This window comes from Antechinus flavipes, chromosome 1, assembly GCF_016432865.1.
Source record: "Antechinus flavipes isolate AdamAnt ecotype Samford, QLD, Australia chromosome 1, AdamAnt_v2, whole genome shotgun sequence".
NCBI lineage: Eukaryota > Metazoa > Chordata > Mammalia > Dasyuromorphia > Dasyuridae > Antechinus > Antechinus flavipes.
The window spans coordinates 199943034-199959329 of record NC_067398.1 but is presented as its reverse complement, the minus strand read 5'-3'; positions in this window follow the sequence as shown (position 1 = coordinate 199959329).

The following is a 16296-nucleotide window of genomic DNA, read 5'->3' as shown; positions in this document are numbered from 1 at the left end:
GACCAGAAAGATGCACACATTTAGAGAATCCACCCTAACTGTTCATATGAGTTATTTGTGTCTGGTCTAGAGCACAACACCATTTTTGATGAGAGCAATCCACGTTGAGTGATCTTGTGCCAGCATCTTAAGAAAGACCTTAAGAATGTCCTTGTTTTGCTTTTTATGACCACAATGTGAGCACTTGTCTTGTGTGAGTTCTATGTAAAAGAGTATTTTAGACAAGTGTACATTTGGCACTATTACCCACACTATTCAAAATTTCCCTATTTGCTATAATTGATAGCTCTACATATGGATGGTGTAGTGCTGGCTAGTGGAGTCCCTATATATATATATATATATATATATATATATATATATATACATATATATATATATATTTGGTGTTCATTAAGTCAAAATTAGCACAAGCAGCAGAGAATCGATTCATACTTTGTTGAATCTCAGCTTGAGAAGCTCACTGAGTGTACAGTCATGTCTTTTTATATATAACTCTGATCACTAAGAAGTTGTTCTTTATATTGAGCCCAAATCTGCTTCTCTGTAATTTATACACATTGTTTCTCATTTTGTTCTCTGGGACAAAGTAAAACAAATACAATCTCTCTAGTTCTATTTGAAAGCCATCAAACTCCTCCAAATATTTTTATATGGACTCAAAATCTCAAATAACTTCAAGCAATCCTTGTATGGTATGGTTTCCTATGTCTTCCTCATCTTGACCTCCCACCCTATACATGCTGTTTCCTAAAATAAAATGTCCAGGACAGAATACAATATTGCAGAGATAGTCTGAGGCAGAATGCAGTGGACCTATGTCTCTTATTCCGAATGTTATGCTTGTATTAATGCAACCTAAAATCATACATTAATGACTCTCTCTGAACTTGTTTTGGCTGAGTTCTGAGAACAGGTCCAACCTATTATTGGACATATTGGCTTCTCCAAAGCCTTATAAATTAGTAGGGCCTGTCAGAATTCATCTTCTGCTAAACTAGTAGAATACAAACCAGATTAACTGGAATAAGATAGAGTCAGATTTGTGTGTATAATATCAGTAAGTCATCTAATGTTTCAGAAGTTCAGATTCCTCAAATATAAAATGGGATTCGATGTGTTTACAACACCTTCATCATAGAATTGTTGTGAGGAATATTTTAAAATATTAAAGAGCTATATAAATAAGAGTTATTATTTTAATAGTCTTCAAGAACTCAGACTCCTTTCTCTGCTAAAAGGAGAAAAAAAGGAATCCAGTTGTCAGAGAAACTTATTATTAGAAGTTTAGCCAATAGATAATTATTTATTTGAGTGTTTCTTTATCTCTTGTTCACAGCAACTCATGAAGACTGTTTACTAAGGCTATAGCCGAGGCTCCACATGTTGGCTATTCTCCACAGCTACTGGTATTTCCTGCATTGGCAATAGTTGTGATGAATGGATATCCCTAAAGCAAATGATAGTCTGAATTTCTTAAATTATAATTTTTCTATATCTTATGAAGCAAATAATACCTTTTCTCCCAAAATGGTTTATTGGGGGGGGAGGGTAATAAAGGCATACCCTATTTAAAATTATTACTTGGCTCTTTAAAAACTTGAAAAAAAATGTTCTTACAAAGCAGTTAGTTCTGTAGGAATGATATAGCCAGAGAACTGTCTAAAATGTCATGGCAGATTTTTGTGACTATAGTTTTATTTGACCTATATAATTACTTAAAAATTGTTAGTTAATATTATATAAAGTATAATTTAAATAGACAAATCTGTGATCTTATCTATATTTCTTTGTTAAAAAGAAAATTCTTCAGGTTTTTGATCTCGTTAAGGAGGCACAACTCAGGACAACGAGATTTAATTTATGAAAGTACATTAGGAAAGCAACCCGTTGATTGGCTAATCACAGAAGACGAGCAATGGCTTCAAGATGATGCTTTTTGTAATGAAATAAAGATAATTCAAATAAGTCCATATCAGTAAAAGGGGATGGATCATTGTATTTCAGTTCCTTCCCAAGGTAACAAGTACAGACAATTTCCATGTACAGGTAGATTGAGGAATGATCTACTACACAAATCTGGTAATACAAATCTGGAGACTGGGTAACTCCTTCCCCCAATGCTCACTGACAAAGTCTAGGACCAATGGGTCACTGAATCAGTCTTACTTTTAATGCCTTTCCACCAGAACAGATGACAAGCTTTCTGATTCTTTTTTTAACCATCATTAATGCTTATATATGAATTCTGTTAAGAGAAAGAAAGGTATTCAGAAGGGATCCACCATATCATGTGTATTCATAGCAAAATAGGCTGATCTATTAGCCAAAAATGGCTCAAAACCTTTGCATTCCCATTTGCTCATGAAAATGGAAATTTATTATATACAATTTGCTGTTAATTTTAATTTTATAATAAAGTCATCATGTAAATTTCTTTTTTGCCCTTTTTTCTTCCTTTCCCCACCCTCCCCCCAGATCACTACTGATCAGAGAACATCTGAGTCCTTTATACCTTTCTAGTATTCTCATACTTTTCTCCCCTCCACTAATTCAATGATGCAAAAATATTGGCCTCCTGCTATTGCTAACACATAACACTCCATTTTTCAAATCTATACCTTTTCACTGGTTGACCTGATCCTCCTGAACTTCAGGGCTTCCTTCAAGACCCAACTCAAATCATATATTAAATACTGGAAGAAAACTTTCCTGATTCTTGCAATTCAGAACTTGTAGAACCAAAACCTGCTGTATCAACTCAAAGGCAAAAAGTGTATTTCATTCAGAAGTCCTTTTACTAAGCTATGAAAGGTTTACATTTTGAAACTATTTAAATTAGAATTTTTTTCTGATTCTGAAACCCTATTAGTTCTATTTCGAAGAGTTACTCTAAACCTAATATGTCTATTATGAGAAATATGTATTACACTTTTTCTCTATTCATCTCTCCAAATGTTCATACAAATAAAGGATTCTACAATACAATTAACTATTTCTATTTTCACCTTCCTTCCTCAAAAAGGAGTTTAGACTCCAGTACTTGCATATATGCATACAATGGTGCCTATATTTTGCTTGACTCTAGAGCACAATCCACCTGATACTTTTAACAAAAATAAAATTTCACCTGGGTTTCAAGTATTCATCAGGTAATAGGCTATTAGGGGTTATCCATTTTCCTGCCTCTACCATAGTTTAATTAACTGCTGCTATATGTCAAGTTCTAAAAATCTTCTGCTCCTCAGTTCAGGCAAAGAAGAATCAGTGTTGACTAGGTAGTTGCCAGAAAGATAGGGCACAGCATCCAATTTTACTACTGGAACAAAGGATAATTGAGAAGAAAGACAAAAGAAATTATTCATTGAAGCATGTAAGTATATGAAGCAAGCTAAGAAACTGAGTTGGGAATGAGGCTGAAAGTGGAAAGAGCAGGTAAGTGGGTGTTGTGGTTTCTAGATCAATATCCTGATGAATGATTGTTTTGATTGATGAGTACATTGTGTACATACACATATAGTGGGAGAAACTGAATAAAGTTATTGGACACACCTCACCTATACCTAATGAAAAGAGAGGGATTTAAGATGGAAAAGACATACTAAGAAGGATAACATAGTAAAAAAGTAAAATAAAAAATGGTAAGAAAGTTTCTTTCCTTGTCCTTTGAACATAATTCATTTTTTCTAAAGAAAAATAGAGATAAATTGAATGCTATAAAGAAATACAAGGAACTTAGAGGTCATCTACCATGTTTCTTTTTCTTTCTTTCTTTCTTTCTTTCTTTCTTTCTTTCTTTCTTTCTTTCTTTCTTTCTTTCTTTCTTTCTTTCTTTCTTTCTTTTTTTTTTTTTTTGCCAAGATCCCTTTGGTAGTCTGTTGAAGTCTTTGGAATCTTCTCAGAAGAATGTTGTTAAATGCATAGGATTAAAAAGCAAACCAATTATACTGAAATGCAGCTATCAAAAAAAAATTAGATCTTCAGAAAATTACTTTCTTTCAAGATAAAGTCAGTTACCTAAGTCCCCACAGGTAGTAAATTGCAGAACTAAAATTTAAACTCAGTGACAAGGTTGAGTACTTTGAATCTTGAGTTATAGCCACTGAAAAACAAGGAGGATGGTATTGAGGCACAAAATGTAGAAATTAGTGGAAGCCAAAAAAATCACTTGTGTCTGATGAAGTGATGGGAAGTGGAGATGGAGAAGGGGGAGGAGGCTAGCATGCTGGCACCTTTCCATTCAGCCAGCTCACAATTTGGCCAAGTTTTTTACTTTAATCTGGGGCCAATCACAAGGAGGAGGTGTGAATCTGTGGCCAAAGCTGAAGCATAAGGTCCATGTGCCACAAAGGGTGAGGCAACCTCATAGTGGAGGCAAAAACTGCAAGGGCTCTTTTATATTTCCACTGAAAGAGTACAATGTTTTAACTCAAAACCAGAGGGTTATTAGTTTCCCAACCAAAAGAGTCTCAAATGTGGGATTCCACATAGCAGCGCTGCTTTTGAACTCTCCAGCCCTCAACATCTGCAGCAGTTTCCATTTCTTCAAGCTCTGCCAACTTCTGCTCTCAGGGCTGATATCTCCACAGACACATGGGTTTTGGCAGCAGTGTTTAGCACAAGGAACTAGAGGAAGGGGAGTAGAGGGAAGCAGGGCACTGGATTCTTGGTGCACGACTCTAACTTTCCTTTGTGCTTTTTATTTCCATCTATAGAACAGCTTCAGAGAAAAATAAATTTAATGTGCCGCTTGTGAGTATGTCCAGCCTATTAAATATAAAATGCTTCCAGGCCTTTGTAAATGTACATAAATAATAGATGCAAAAGCAAAAAAAAAAAAAGAAGGGCCCAAAATGCTCTGAGAAATCACACTTTATAATTCTATAGCAATAATAACACACATCTAATTAAGTTTCCCTAGAAATACCTAGTAAATGTTTTGTTTTGTTTTGTTTTTATAAACACAGATGAGCAAATCAAGGAATGAGTATACTGTCAGTTTCCCAAAGTCTAAAATAATCGTCTAGTGAGGTAAATAAGATCTCAGTCAGAGAAACAATAGCACAGGGTTTGGAACTCAGAACATCTGGATCTTATTTCTTGCTCTTCTAGACTTTGCTTTGTGACTTTGGGCCATTCATTTCACTTTGATGTTCCTTGGTTTCCTCATCTGTAAAATGAGATGATTTCTAAGATCATTTCCAGACAATGGCCCAGTGGTAAATGTTTAATAACTTGTGCCAAAAATATACTCACAGCTCCCACCCCTTTAAGTTTAATCTGCATTATTACATTTTCTCCATCACCTTCTAAAATCTAGACAAGAAGTTGGCACAGGTTTTCTGTAAAAGAAAAACTAATAAAGGTTTTAGGTGGATCGAGTCGCAAAATTGAAGCTATTGTGTAGGATTATATGTATACAAGAGAGAAAGCAAATTGTATGTATTGTATATATATAAGAAAGAAAGCAAATTTCCACTTTTTACTGACAAAATCAAAATATGATAACAACAACAATAATAGTATATTCTGATATAGTTCTAATGAGAATAATGTAATTTATTTTGGACAACAATAACATTTCATCCGTTAATGCTGATTAGTAATGAGATTTCATAGATAGAAGGAGGCTTGCCTTATGATATTCCTAGAGAGGTCTCCTATATCCTATGTTCTCCTACTGTGAGGGTGGGAATAGTTGACTGACTGTGTAAACAGAACAGGCTGACTGTTTAAAACAAACTATACTGGGATCATCTCTGTCTTTCCTATGTGCTTTTATCTGTAAGAAATAGCCGAAGATCACAATTTATCCACATTGCAGGTACCATGAACTGAATTGAAAAAGAGAATAATACCTCTCCCTCTCCTCTTTTACCCCAGCTCTAACCTAGAGCTGCTTTTTACTATTCTAAGTCATTTATCCTTCTCATTTTCAGGTACCTGTGGAGGTGGAGCCAAGATTCCAGGTAGTACAGTTTAGACAGCCAGATTGGCAGGAAAGCCCTGAGAAGCTGGGGTGCCTAAGACTCAAGCTTAAGAGATGGTGAAGTTGGAATTGAAACTGAGACTTTATTCTCAAAGGAAATGAGCTAAGATATGAATGTAATTCCCTTTCCATCCCCAAAATTGAGATGGCAAAAGGGGAAAAGGATTAATTTTCATATATTGGGAATATGTATATTTGTGATTATACATTACAAGTAAAAATTTCCTCATAAAATTTAATCTGTTAGAGTCTAAATAAAATTGAGATACAGGTAAATCTCTCATCCTCACAATCTGGGGAATGCCATTGGTGGGAGCTGGAGCCAGTAGCAGAGAACCTAGACACTCCCCATTTCTTCCTAAGAGTTTGAAGAACCCTGGGAGAGGGAGTGAAATGTAATATACTTGGTTTTCAGACAGTTGGATCCAAAGATAGTAAATGACACATGTATTTCATCTTTGAAAACATCTTTTCACACAGATAGTGCCAAATACCAACATTAATCCACAAACATATAATTTTAATTAAGCTTATTCATTGCTTGCAAGGTATTTATGGAATTTTAGTCAATTTTTCTCTTAATATTTGTCTTTAGCTTATCGTTATCACTTCCAATTGAAGAATAGGTGAAAACTTTTCAATTGCAGAATTATGTAGATTTTGAAATATGGACATTTCTTTGCACTTGCATCAAGACCCAAAAATAAGTGATGAGAGCACCACATATGGTCTCTGTCAACTATTCAACTTAGCTTTTGTTGCTCAAATTTTTCCATAGAAAATATGTAAACAAATGGATATCTATCTCTCTGTTCCAATAAAACTTTATTTATGGATACTGAAACTTGAATTTTATATAATTTTCTTTTTTTTTTTTTTTTAATTTTTTATTTAATAATTACATTATATTGACACTCATTTCTGTTCCGATTTTTTTTTCCCCTCCCTCCCTCCACCCCCTCCCCTAGATGGCAAGCAGTCCTTTATATGTTGGATATGTTGCAGTATATCCTAGATACAATATATGTTTGCAGAACCGAACAGTTCTCTTGTTGCGTAGGGAGAATTGGATTCAGAAGGTATAAATAATCCGGGAAGAAAAACAAAAATGCAGATAGTTCACATTCGTTTCCCAGTGTTCTTTCTTTGGGTGTAGCTGCTTTTGTCCGTCATTTATCACTTGAAACTCAGGTCTCTTTGTCAAAGAAATCCACTTCCATCAAAATATGTCCTCATACAATATCGTTGTCGAAGTGTATAATGATCTCCTGGTTCTGCTCATTTCACTTAGCATCAGTTCATGTAGGTCTCTCCAAGCCTCTCTGTATTCATCCTGCTGGTCATTTCTTACAGAACAATAATATTCCATAACATTCATATACCACAATTTACCCAGCCATTCTCCAATTGATGGGCATCCATTCATTTTCCAGTTTCTAGCCACTACAAACAGGGCTGCTACAAACATTTTGGCACATACAGGTCCCTTTCCCTTCTTTAGTATTTCTTTGGGATATAAGCCCAATAGAAACACTGCTGGATCAAAGGATATGCACATTTTGATAATTTTTTGGGCATAATTCCAGATTGCTCTCCAGAATGGTTGGATTCGTTCACAACTCCACCAACAATGCATTAGTGTCCCAGTTTTCCCGCATCCCCTCCAACATTCATCATTATTTTTTCCTGTCATCTTAGCCAATCTGACAGGTGTGTAGTGGTATCTCAGAGTTGTCTTAATTTGCATTTCTCTGATCAATAATGATTTGGAACACTCTTTCATATGAGTGGTAATAGTTTCAATCTCATCCTCTGAAAATTGTCTGTTCATATCCTTTGACCATTTATCAATTGGAGAATGGCTTGATTTCTTATAAATTTGAGTCAGTTCTCTATATATTTTGGAAATGAGGCCTTTATCAGAACCTTTAACTGTGAAAATGTTTTCCCAGTTTGTTGCTTCCCTTCTAATCTTGTTTGCATTAGTTTTATTTGTACAAAGGCTTTTTAATTTGATGTAATCGAAATTTTCTATTCTGTGATCAGTAATGGTCTCTAGTTCATCTTTGGTCACAAATTTCTTTCTCCTCCACAAGTCTGAGAGATAAACTATTCTATGTTCCTCTAATTTATTTATAATCTCGTTCTTTATGCCTAGGTCATAGACCCATTTTGATCTTATCTTGGTATATGGTGTTAAGTGTGGGTCCATGCCTAATTTCTGCCATACTAATTTCCAATTATCCCAGCAGTTTTTATCAAATAATGAATTCTTTTCCCAGAAGTTAGGGGCTTTGGGTTTGTCAAACACTAGATTGCTATAATTGACTATTCTGTCTTGTGAGCCTAGCCTTTTCCACTGATCCACTAATCTATTTCTTAGCCAATACCAAATGGTTTTGGTGACTGCTGCTTTATAATATAATTTTAGATCAGGTACAGCTAGGCCACCTTCATTTGATTTTTTTTTCATTAGTTCCCTTGAGATTCTCGACTTTTTATTGTTCCATATGAATTTTGTTGTTATTTTTTCTAGATCAATAAAATATTTTCTTGGAAGTCTGATTGGTATAGCACTAAATAAATAGATTAGTTTAGGGAGTATTGTCATCTTTATTATGTTCGCTCGGCCAATCCAAGAGCACTTAATATTTTTCCAATTATTTAAGTCTGACTTTATTTGTGTGGAGACTTTTTTATAATTTTGCTCATATAATTCCTGACTTTCCTTTGGTAGATAGATTCCCAAATATTTTATGGTATCAACAGTTATTCTGAATGGAATTTCTCTTTGTATCTCTTGCTGTTGGGTTTTGTTGGTGATGTATAAAAATGCTGAGGATTTATGGGGATTTATTTTGTAGCCAGCTACTTTGCTAAAATTATGAATTATTTCCAATAGCTTTTTGGTAGAATCTCTGGGGTTCTCTAGGTATACCATCATATCATCTGCAAAGAGTGATAGTTTGGTTTCCTCATTGCCTACTCTAATTCCTTTTATATCTTTCTCGACTCTTATTGCCGAGGCTAGTGTTTCTAATACGATATTAAATAATAATGGTGATAGTGGGCAACCTTGCTTCACTCCAGATCTTACTGGGAAAGGTTCCAGTTTTTCCCCATTGCATATGATGCTTACTGATGGTTTTAAATATATGCTCCTGACTATTTTAAGGAAAAGTCCATTTATTCCTATGCTCTCAAGTGTTTTTATTAGGAATGGATGTTGGATTTTATCAAATGCTTTTTCTGCATCTATTGAGATGATCATGTGGTTTTTGTTTGTTTGGTTATTGATATAGTCAATTATGCTAATAGTTTTCCTAATATTGAACCAGCCCTGCATTCCTGGTATAAATCCTACTTGGTCATAGTGTATTATCCTGGTGACAATTTTCTGTAATCTTTTTGCTAATATTTTATTTAAGATTTTAGCATCAATATTCATTAGGGAGATTGGTCTATAATTTTCTTTCTCTGTTTTCAGCCTACCTGGTTTAGGTATCAGTACCATATCTGTGTCATAAAAGGAGTTTGGTAGGACTCCTTCAATCCCTATTTTTTCAAATAGTTTATATAACATTGGAGTTAATTGTTCTTTAAATGTTTGGTAGAATTCACATGTAAATCCATCTGGTCCTGGGGATTTTTTCTTAGGGAGTTGATTGATAGTTTGTTCTATTTCTTTTTCTGAGATGGGACTGTTTAGGATATTTACTTCTTCCTCTGTTAGTTTGGGCAAGCTGTATTTTTGGAGGTATTTTTCTATTTCATTTAAGTTGTCGAATTTATTGGCATAAAGTTGGGCAAAGTAACTCCTAATTATTGCTCTAATTTCCTCTTCGTTAGTGGTGAGTTCTCCCTTTTCATTTTTAAGACTAACAATTTGATTTTCCTCTTTCCTTTTTTTAATCAGATTTACTAAGGGTTTGTCTATTTTGTTGGTTTTTTCATAGAACCAACTCTTAGCTTTATTAATCAATTCAATAGTTTTTTTACTTTCAATTTTATTGATCTCACCTTTTACTTTTAGAATTTCAAGTTTAGTGTTTGACTGGGGGTTTTTAATTTGTTCCTTTTCTAGCATTTTTAATTGCAAACCCAATTCATTGACCTCTTTCTCTATTTTATACAAATAGGCCTCTAGAGATATGAAATTTCCCCTTATTACCGCTTTGGCTGCATCCCATACATTTTGGTATGATGTCTCATTATTATCGTTTTCTTGGGTGAAGTTATTAATTATGTCTATGATTTGCTGTTTTACCCAATCATTCTTTAGTATGAGATTATTTAGTTTCCAATTATTTTTTGGTCTACTTCCCCCTGCTTTTTTGTTGAATGTAATTTTCATTGCATCGTGGTCTGAAAAGGATGCATTTACTATTTCTGCCTTACTACATTTGAGTTTGAGGTTTTTATGTCCTAATATATGGTCAATTTTTGTATAGGTTCCATGAACTGCTGAAAAGAAAGTGTATTCCTTTCTGTATCCATTACATTTTCTCCAGAGATCTATCATATCTAGCTTTTCTAGTATTCTGTTTACCTCTTTGACTTCTTTCTTATTTATTTTCTGGTTTGATTTATCTAATTCTGAGAGTGCAAGGTTAAGATCTCCCACTATTATAGTTTTACTGTCTATTTCTTCTTGCAGCTCTCTTAGTTTCTCTTTTAAGAATTTAGATGCTACCCCACTTGGTGCATATATGTTTAATATAGATAGTGCTTCATTATCCATGCTACCCTTTAGCAAGATATAGTGTCCTTCCTTATCTCTTTTAATTAGGTCAATTTTTGCTTTAGCTTGATCTGAGATCAGGATGGCTACCCCTGCTTTTTTGACTTCACCTGAAGCATAGTAGATTTTGCTCCAACCTTTTACCTTTAACCTGCATGTATCTCCCCGCTTCAGGTGTGTTTCCTGTAAACAACATATTGTAGGATTCTGACTTTTAATCCATTCTGCTAACCGCTTCCTCTTTATGGGGGAGTTTACCCCGTTCACATTTATGGTTAGAATGACCAATTCTGTATTACTTGCCATCTTGTTAACCCCGGTTTATGCTTTCCTCCCTTCTTTCCCCTTTCCCCCCCTTCCAAGTATTAAGCTTGTGAGCACCCCTTGCTTCTCACAGCCCTCCCTTTTTAGTGTCCCTCCCCCCGCCTTAGAGTTCCTCCCCCTATCTTACCCCTTTCCCTCCCAGTTCCCGTATTCCCTTCCGCTTAGCTTATTCCTTCCCTTTCCACTTTTCCCTTCTCACTTTTCAATGAGATGGGAGAAGTTTCACCATAGATTGAATATGTCTTAAGATTTTTCACTTAAAGCCAATTCTGAAGGCAGTAAGATACCCACTATATTCATCCCCCTCCATTCTTTCTCTCAGATATAATAGGTTTCCTATGCCTCTTCATGAGATGTACTACCCCCACTTTACCCTTTTTCTGGTACAATGTCCTTTCCACATCAATTTCTAGAACAAGGTATACATGTATTCTTTATACATCTATATAGTCAAAATATAGTTCCCAAGATTAATCTTTACCTTTTTAGATTTCTCTTGAGTTCTATATTTGTAGATCAAACTTTTTGTTAAGTTCTGGTTTTTTCATCAGAAATAGATGAAATTCGCTTACTTCGTTGAATGTCCATCTTCTTCCCTGGAAAAAGATGCTCATTCTCGCTGGGTAAGTTATTTTTGGTTGCATACCAAGTTCCTTAGCCTTTCGGAATATCATATTCCAGGCCCTTCGATCCTTTAATGTGGATGCTGCTAGATCTTGGGTGATCCTTATTGTGGCTCCTTGATACTTGAATTGGGTTTTTCTAGCCGCTTGCAATATTTTTTCTTTCATCTGAGGGTTCTGGCATTTGGCCACTATATTCCTTGGTGTTTTGATTTTAGGATCCCTTTCAGTGGGTGATCGATGAATCCTTTCAATGTTTATTTTTTCCTCTGTTCCTATGACTTCTGGGCAGTTCTCTTTGATAATTTCCTGGAAGACAGTGTCCAGGCTCTTTTTTTCATCATGTTTTTCTGGGAGTCCAATGATTCTCAGATTGTCTCTCCTGGATCTGTTTTCCAGGTCTGTTGTCTTCCCCAGAAGGTATTTCACATTTTTCTCCATTGTTTGATTTTTTTGGATTTGCTTGACTGATTCTTCTTGTCTCCTCGAGTCATTCAATTCCACTTGTTCAATTCTGATTTTCAGTGAAGTATTCTCTTCACTCACTTTTTTAAAATCTTTCTCTAATTGTCCAATTGAGTTCTTTTGTTCTGTGGAATTTTTTTCCATTTCGCCAATTTTGTTTTTTAGAGAGCTGTTTTCTGTTTCCAGTTCACTAATCCTATTTTTCAAGGATTTTACTTCTTTATCCACTCTCTCTTTAACTGACTTCTCCAGGCTCTTTTCCCATTTTTCTTCTAGCTCCCTTGTGAGAGCCTTTTTAATCACTTCTATGAGGTTCATCTGTGCTGAGGAACAGACGATCTCCTCCTTTGGGGAATCACCTGGGGACTGCCTGTTTTTAGTCTCCTCAGGATTTAGAGTCTGCTCTCTATCTGTGTAGAAGCTGTCAAGGGTTAAAGTCCTCTTCAGCTTCTTGCTCATTCTGTCTATTAATCAGAGACAAACTACCAAAGAAAAACAGAAAAAACTGGAATCTTTCTTTGGGGGGGGGCTGGGTGTGTTATCGAGCTTCCTCTACAGACTGCAGGGGGCAGCAGTGAGGCACTAGCAGGACTGTGCTGCGCCTGCGCTCTGAGATCCCAAAGCGTGCTGAGTCACTGAGGGGGGGAAGGGGGGGGCGGCCAGGTCCTGAGAGACTCCAGCTGTTTGCGGTTGTGTTCTTCAGCCCCGGTGTTTTTAGCTTCTCTGCTGGGCTGTTGACTTGCTGCAGGTTCCAAACCTGTAGCGAAGCTCTCCCCGCAGAGACGGCTACGATCACTCCCCACCCCCTCTCAGCTCTGCTCCCGTGCTCTCACTGCCGCTGCCCTCAGCCTGCGCCCGATCTAAAACCGCCCCAGCCCTCCAGTAAAGACAGACCTTTCTTGGCGGATCTCAAGGATGGCTTCTCTTGGTAACTATTTGTGGGTTTTTTTCAGTCAAGCATTGATTCAGAGGCTTGTAATGAAGTGGATAGTGAGAGAAAGCACGGAGCTTATGCAACTGTGAGCCTCCTCTCCGCCATCTTAACCGGAAGTCCCGAATTTTATATAATTTTCATGTATAATGACAATTATATTTATAATTCTTTTTGAACCAATTAAAATATAAAAACCATTCCTTGCTTCTCTCACACTTCTAGGAGTAACCCTATGAAGCTGAAAATTCTCTAATATTATAGCTCACACCTCCCAACACATGCTCTTATCAACAGTATCATTTTCTCAATATCATCTAACCAGTGATTATTGCCTCAAAATAATTTTAAATAATTGATTTCTCTTTAGTTCTTTAGTCTTCAGTATTTAACAAGTGCCTACTATGTGTCAGGCCCTGCTTTAAGTGCAATTAATTACTTAGTTTTTATAAAGGGTTACTTGCTGAGAAGATAAAACAAGACCCAAAGTTCTAAAACTGGGAGCATACTCTGTACTTCATTTTTTGAAGAGAACTAACTCTTATTTAAAATGATGACTATAAACATTTCCCCTTCCCCACTCCTTCCAAATTCATTTCTTTAAAGTTGTATTTATTTCATTTTTAATTTTTGAAACAAAGCAAGTATTTTCATAACTGTAGAATTCTTTAAAAGATAAAACTGAAAATCTATTACATATAACTTGCTATCTTTTTAAAATATATGATAAAGCTATCATATAACTTTTTTCTTCCCTCCCCTACCCCTGCTCTAGAAGTCGTTATTATTAAAATTGTGTGTAGTTGTGTTTGTGTGTATGTGTGTGTGTAAATACATATAAAATCATTTTATGCATACTTGAATTGCCAGTTCTTTTCAAGTTTATTTCTAGGTATGGTATAATCAAGAAATGAATCTATTTTCTAATTTTAAGACATAGTATATCAGCTGATGGGTCATTTCACTCTAGGCCAAGTCAAGCAGGGCATTCCTCACCATGTTTTATTCTTACTTCTAACATCAGACTCTGCTGTGCACTTCAGTTAATGGTTATCTGGTGAATCTTACAACTTTAGGAGATAACAAGGTCATAACCTGGTCTGCTCCATCTCTAATGTTCAATCACCTAAACTCAGGAAAGAATAAACACAATAGGAAAACAGTAGCCTGTGCATTCATGCACACATAGCAACTGTATGTGTATTTGAGAAAGGAAGAGGTAGAGAAAGATTTAGATATAGAGGTAAAAAAAGAGATAGAGACCACTTTTCCACATGGAGACCCATATTATCACCACATTCCAAAAATAAAATATTGTTCTGAAAATGTAACTTTTTAACTCATGTGATATGGTAACATTTGCAGTTTGCACATTAAAATCATTTTTAAGATTTATTGCAAGGATCTTGGTGAAGCTCTTTTTTCAAATAAAGGTTTTCAGCACCTCAAAATGTTTGAGAAATACTTGACTTGGTACTTTTTCAAGTTCTTTCCAGCTCCAATATGCTATGATTCTTTTTTTTTTTTTTCATTTGCCTCCCTAGCCTCTGAGGAAGATATCATGAAGAGCAATTAGCATACTTTCATATAAAAGTTTTCTTGATTCATTGTCAGAGACAGGATATTGGGCTAGATAGATGAAATAGTGACATACTCCTATGTGTCATTTCTGATGTTCATCTATGTCTCTACAGAAAATTTCTTTAAATATCTGCACAAAAATGATTCAATGTGTCATAATGAAATGTCCTCTTCTCTCTAAATGAATTATAGACTTTTATCATTGCACTCAGTGCTCTCATACTATTTATTATTATTATTATATTACTTCTTATTTTTCTTATATGTATTATTGTCATTGTATTATTTCTTGTTACTTTCAATTTCAGAAAATGATTTTGTCCCTTAATTTTGGGATATTTGCATTGAATTTAGATAATTCTAATTAGTTATAATTCATTAGAATTATTCCTAATTCATTGTCTCTGAAAACCACCATTTATTTACTCCTGCAAACTAGTCCTCCTCCCAAACTTCTATTTCTTTTTGTATTTTTGTTAGCTACTTTGAATATTTCATATTAATCAGTAACTTTTTCCTTCAAATTCCTCTCTGCTTTACCCTCCCTGATCCTTTCCCTTATTCCCTCATTCTTCCCCTAGAAAACCTGATAAGTCAAATTGCTGTAATAGGGACATCTGGGTAAAATAAAGTGACTGGGTAAAGGCCCAGAAATACTGATGTGGTCTCTATGCAGTCCCTACAGCCTCAGGCAAGCAACGCCTCTGGCTTCTAGTCTAGTTTTGAAGGGGCATCAATTGTTTTTTTAGGTTTTAACTCAAATCAGCTTTGAGTGTTTAATCCCTTTTTTCAGGCCATTATGTGATCAGGACTTCCCTAACCCTGTTTTCTTTCTATTTAAACTGAGCCTGTCTATTTTATAGTGAGATCAGTTTAGAACTGTATTCAGATTATCCCATGCAATGGGGGAAAAATTCAGATGCTTATAGAGTACAGCAACCCAGGATAAATTTTTCTTCTAGAGCTTTAGTTGTGGCTCCTGTGTGAAAAGGGAAACCTAGAGAAATGTTGCCCAATTTCCTATTATATGAATTGCCTTTGGCAAAAGAAAATCCTGGAAAAAATTTCACCTGAGAGTAAGGATTTGGCTTTAGTTTAACCAAGATCCTTAATCCTTCTGAGGAAAATTATGTATGTTTTGGGAGCTAGATTAGAATTAAAATTTCTCTTAGAAGTTAACCTCTATTATTTTTTCTACTTCTCTAAGTTTCTTAGCTATTTTTTCCAATTAAAAAAAATGTTTTTGTATGGGCCTTTTAAATATTAAGAAAGTGATAGCTAAGGGTGAATGTTGAAAACTATGCATATATTTTGAAAATAAAAAGCTTATTATTTTTTAAAAATTATAACTGATAAATTTTTACAAAATTCATCTTTTGTAATATCTTTTATCTGTTAAATTATCAATCCTAGATTTGGAGGTAATTTTCATTTCTATAGATAACTTTGGGATTGTATATGATTTGAACTCCATAAACTATTTGAGACTCTTAGTGCATATTAGGACGGAGGCAAGTGAAAAGTCCACACCATAAAGTATTTTCCTGGATTGAAGATATAGCCAAAAATAGCATCCCAAAACTTCCCATTTATTTTCTAAGAACATTTACCACGTAACTTGCAGGCTCTATGTGTATGTTCT